Raw genomic sequence first — 6,000 nt, forward strand, 5'->3', positions numbered from 1 at the left:
CCCCTAAAGAGTGGGATCAAAGGTGATGGTGGAATTATACAGAGAAGGCAGGATTTAACAAATAAATATGATTGCTGAATCATTAAATTGATATTCCTTTTAGTCTCTAGTATCTTAGAGCAGCTAGAAGTAAAAACCTAAAATTGTGGAACTGTAACCCATACCAAACTCTGAAATCTATTCTATAACTAATTGTGCTGTGCTTTGAAATGTATTGCTTTTTTGTATATATATAATGTTTCACAGAAAAGAAAAAAATCGATTGTGATGATAAAAAGAGTATGTATTCCTTCTAGCCTCCAATGTTCTGGAGCAGCTAGAAGTAAACATCTGAGAAGATCGTATGGTAGCCTGTTCTTCAGCAGCTGGAGAGAGTGCCAAGCACGGGAAAATGGGAGGCAGCTCTACTGAGCGTAGATGTCCGAAAGGCGGGAGGTCCAGGCACTGGCTCGGCAGCTGTGTGCACACACTAGGCTCCACTCCCTGGGTGCGTGGATGACGTCCCCCTGCAGCCCATATCTAACCAGAGTACAAGAGAACTCACCAGTCTGCCAGGGCCAATGCGGACCCCAAAGCAGTAAGGGATAGACCCAACCTGATAGTTGCAAATGAGCAAAACCCCAAAACAACTTGGCTGATAAAATGTCAGTGGAGTCATAGATAGAACTCCTTCTATCACATGTCCACCTCCCTGCCACCCATCGGGGCTGTGGTGGGTGGGAGAGGGGGCTGGGGAGAGGGGATGGCACAGAGCCAGACCCCAAAGCCTCATATGTCTTCTTTACCTTCCTGGTGACCACATTATTTGGCCCTGAATTCTCTCCATATTCAAAATTGCATTTTCATTTATTTGTGTAAATTGTGCATTCCAGAACCTTCTTAAAGTCCGCATTCCCATGCTCAATCTTGAGGGTACTCTCTGGTCATGCCTTACTGTGAACCTGAAGGTCTGCGTAACTGGAGACAACCACGTGCATCAGAGAGGCCCTTACCCCAGGTCCCCAAGCTCATAAGACTTGGGTCACTCTTCTAGCTCCTGATCTGCCTTAGGACTGATCCCAATTCAAAGGTCCGGGGGTGCCCCAAGGTCATGGCCTGGAGCACAGTTCCCCCTGGAGGCACCCATGAGTGTTGTACCTTCTGTTCCAGCAGTTCCCTTCTGCTTCCACTTCTGGGCTCTGAGCACCTCCCAATGTGAATAAGGAGCAGCTGGAATTTTTTGTATTCTGGAGCCTCAGTTACAGCTTTACTGAGCGATAATTTGTAATGCACAACTGGAAACATGCTCCACTGAAAAGTGGGATTAACGAATGCACTGAGCATCACCCCCACTCCTTGCCTGGAAGAGTAGGTCTCAGCTTGTGAATTAATTGAAGCGACATGAATTATATGCAACTCTTCCAGAAAACAGAAACAGGAAGGTGCAGCAAGGGGAAAAAGTACTTCCCTGCTCATTTAATGGAGGTTCGCTTTAACTCAATACCAAAACCCACTGAAGACATCACAAGCAAACGACAGACCAATATCCCTCATGAATATAGAGGCAAAAACTCTCAATAAAATATTTGTAAATTGAACCCAGCAGCAAGCAAAAGACTCATACATCATGACCAACTGGGGTTGAACCCACAAAGGCAAGGTTCATTCAAAATTCAAAACTCGAATCAATGTGATTCACAATATTAAGAAACTAATGAGGAGGAAAACATCTGATTACCTCAACAGATGCATCTGATAACATTCAATATCCATTCATGATAAAGTCTCTCTCAAGATGCAAGGAATAGAAGAGAATTTTCTTAACCCAATAAGGAGCTATCTACAAAAATACCTGCAGCTAACATCAAACTAAATGGTGAAAGTCTGAATGTCTTTCCTTAAGGTCAGAAACAAACAAAGCATGAGAGGTCTTAGCCAGTGCAGTAAATTTAAAAAGCAAGCAAGTGAAGAAGGAAGGAAGGAAGGAAGGGAGATTAAAAAAAAATCTATTGATTGAAAAGAAATACTATTTTCTCCATTAAAAGATGACACAAATATCCCCTTAGAAAATCTCAAAGAGTCAACATCCACTAATAAAGCCAACAGCTCTGTCTCTTCTCTACACAAGTAAATCGTCTTCCCATCAGAGCATGTGTGAGCTGGACTTTTGCTGGCAACCCCGACACCTGTATTGGAGTGGGTTGACATTTCTTTAAGTGTCCCTCCTTCTCACTGACCATCTGTATAGTGAAACCACACAACACTGATAAAAGAAATCAACAAAGACTTAAACAAATGGTGAGATATGACTGCTTGTGGATTGAAAGACTCAGTATTAAGGAATTGGTTCTCCTCCAAACTGATCTGATGTATAGCTTCAACTCATTCCCAATCAAAATCACAGCAAGATTTTTTTTTGTAGAAAGCAGCTATCTAATGCTAAAACTGAGACGGACAGTCAAAGGACCTAGAATCACCAAAATAATTTTGATGAAAAGTAAGAAAGTTGGAGGACCTTCATGATTTCAGGACATACCATAATATATAGTCACCCAGGCAGTGAGAAAACAGATAAACAGATCAATTCAACCAAATAGAGTTTCTAAAAATAAAAACACACTTATTTACTCACTTGTTTCTTGATATACCAAGGCAAATCTCAATATGCCAGGGGAAATCTTTTTAACAACTAATGCTGATCAACTGGATATCCGTGTGGAAAAAACAAACTTCATCCCATACCTCACACCATATGCAGAAATTAACGCAAGTGGATCACCGAAACTATAGAACTTCTAGAATAAAACAACAAATAAAAACTTCGTAATCTGTTCTATATCTACTTATTGAAATGTACTTTGAAAATCATTGCTTTTTTTTTCTTTTCTTTGCATATATGTTATATTTAACAACAAAAAATGTTTTAAAAAAACTTTGTGATTTGGGACAAGCAAAAATTGTTTAGCTATGCTGAAAAAAACAGGAATCATAAAAGAAAAAAATAATCAATTGTAATTCATCAAAAATAAAAACATTTCATTTTTTTTAAAAGACACTGTTAAGTATGTGAAAGAACAGCCACAGATTGAGAGGAAAAATTGCAACACACATATCAGACAAAGGACGAATATCCAGAACCAAAAATTAACTCTATTTCAAAAACAGATCAAACAATTTGCAAATGGGGTCAAAAGATTCAACAAAAATATTTCACCAAAGAAGATACACAAATGGTCCACGCACACATAAAAAGATGTTCAATACTGTTAGCCATCAGGAAAATGCAATTTGAAAGCATGAGATGCCAGCACATGAAAAAGGCTGATCATAGCAATTGAATCCTGATTGAATATTATGGGATGGAAACTTTGATTGAATTGTTTCCATGGAAATGTGATGCATCAATTGAGCATCTAACCTTTCCGATTAGATGGAAATATGATCAGCTTATTCACAGTGTGTCTTCATTAGTTTACCAGAGTCTTTTAAAAGGGGAAACATTTTGGAGAAGCCTCAGATGCAGACACTTGGGGAACAAAAGCAACAGAGCTGATGGAGATGCAGACATTTGAAGATTCTTGGAGTGCCAGCAGAGAGAGCAGATTCCTAGACACGGACATTTGGAGATGCACAGCCCTGCAGGCATTGTCCTGTGCCTTCCATGAGAATCCTAAACAGGCCCAAACACAGGGTTGTGTCCCAGGGGAGCTAACTGAAGGCTCATAGATGTTTAAAGAGGAAACCACTGGCATCAGAAACTGGAGGCAATGGAATCAGGAACAAGGACCAGCAGATGCAAACCACATGCTTTCCCATGTGACAGACACTGGTCTTCCTTGGGTCAAGGTATCTTTCTCTGGATGTCTTAGTTTCATGGCCTTAGAACTGTAAACTTGTAACTTAATGAATTCCCTTTATAAAAAGCCAACTTGTTTCTAGTATATTGCATTCCAGCAGCATTAACAACCTAGTACAAAGAGGATATGGAATTCTCATGTGCTGCTGTTGGGAATTTAAATTGTATACCCTTTTTGGAAATGAATTAGATGGTGTGTTAGATTCAGTTGTCAACTGGGCCAGGTGAGCATACCTAGTCTTGTTGCTGCAGACATAAGCCAAAGGTACATGAACCTCTGTTGCCAATTACATCTGCAGTCGCTAGGAGGCGTGTCTGCTGCGATGACTGACGTTTGACTTAATTGGCTGGTGCTTAAATGAGAGAAGGCAATGTAGCACAGCCTAAGCAGCTCGGCATTCCTCATCTCAGCACTAGCAGCTCAGCCCAGGCCTTTGGTAGATGCAGAAAGAAGTCACCCCGGGGAAAGTTGTTGGAACCCAGGGGCCTGGAGAAAAGACCAGCAGAGACCATCCTGTGCCTTTCATGTAAGAAAGAACCTCAGTGGAAAGTTAGCTACCTTTCCTCTGAAGAACCAACAAAATAAATCCCCTTTTATTAAAAGCCAATCCGTCTCTGGTGTGTTGCATTCCGGCAGCTAGCAAACTAGAACAGATGGTTTCTTACTATGTTAAACATGCACAGTCATTTCTCTCCTTAGGTATTACCCAAGCAAAAATAAAAACATATGGCTTCACAGAGACTTATACCAAGTATTCACAGCAGTTTTATTTGTAATAGCTACACCCTAGAAGCAACTTGGAAAGTCCATCAACAGGAGCATGGATAGCAAATCAGGGTATAAATGTACAATAATATATTACTCATCAATAATATAGCAGTACCTTCATAACCTGGATGAATCTCAACATCATTATGGCAAGTCAAAGAAGAAAGACAAGATATTGCATATGGTATGATTCCATTAATATGAAATTCTAGAAAATGCAAACTAATCTATAGGGATAACACAGAACAGATTGGTATTTGTCTGGAGTTGAAGGAGATTAGGTAATAAAGAGACATGAGGAAAATGTGGGGGATGATAGAAATATACACTATCTTCATTGTAGTGATAGTTTCACAAGCATATACTTATGTCAAAACTCATGAGACTACACTGCAAATGTGAGTTGACCTCTGTTCTAGTTTACTAGCTGCCAGAATGCAATATACCAGAAACGGAATGGCTTTTAAAAAAGGAAATTTAATAGGTTGCTAGTTTACAGTTCTAAGGCTGAGAAAATGTCTCAATTAAACAAGTCTATAGAAACATCCAATCACAGGCATCCAGGGAAAGATACCTTGATTCAAGAAAGCTGATGAAGTTTAGGGTTCCTCTCTCAAGTGAGAGGGCACATGGCAAACACAGTTAGGGCTTCTTTCTCATCTGGAAGGGCACATGGCAAACATAGCACCATCTGCTAGCTTTCTCTCTTGGCTTCCAGTTTCATGAAGCTCCCTGGGAGGCATTTTCCTTTTTTATCTCCAAAGGTCGCTGGTTCGTGGACTCTCTGCTTCGTGGTGCTGCAGCATTCTCTGGTCTCTCCGAATCTCCTTCATTCTCCAAAATATTTCCTCTTTTATAGGACTCCAGAAACTTATTAAGATCTGCCCAAATGGGTGGAGACATGTCATCACCTAACCCACTCTTGGTTAAATCACATCTCCAGGGAGATGATCTGGTTACAGTTTCAAACATATAGTATTGAATAAGGATTATTCTGCCTTCATGAAATGGGATTTAGATTAAAGCATGGCTTTTCTAGGGGACATACATCCTTTCAAACCAGCACATTCCACCCTCTGGACTCTAAAAAAGACATGTTTTCTCTATATACAAAATACATTCATTCCATAATAATGTCAGAGAATCTGAAACCATTTTAGTAACTGTTCTGGTTTGCTAGCTGCCAGAATGCAACACACCAGAGATGGATTAGCTTTTAATAAAAGGGGATTTATTTTGTTGGTTCTTCAGAGGAAAGGCAGCTAACTTTCCACTGAGGTTCTTTCTTACGTGGAAGGCACAGGATGGTCTCTGCTGGTCTTTCCTCCAGGCCCCTGGGTTCCAACAACTTTCCCCGGGGTGACTTCTTTCTGCATCTCCAAAGGCCTGGGCTGAG

This window comes from Tamandua tetradactyla, chromosome 13, assembly GCF_023851605.1.
Source record: "Tamandua tetradactyla isolate mTamTet1 chromosome 13, mTamTet1.pri, whole genome shotgun sequence".
NCBI classification, from domain to species: domain Eukaryota; kingdom Metazoa; phylum Chordata; class Mammalia; order Pilosa; family Myrmecophagidae; genus Tamandua; species Tamandua tetradactyla.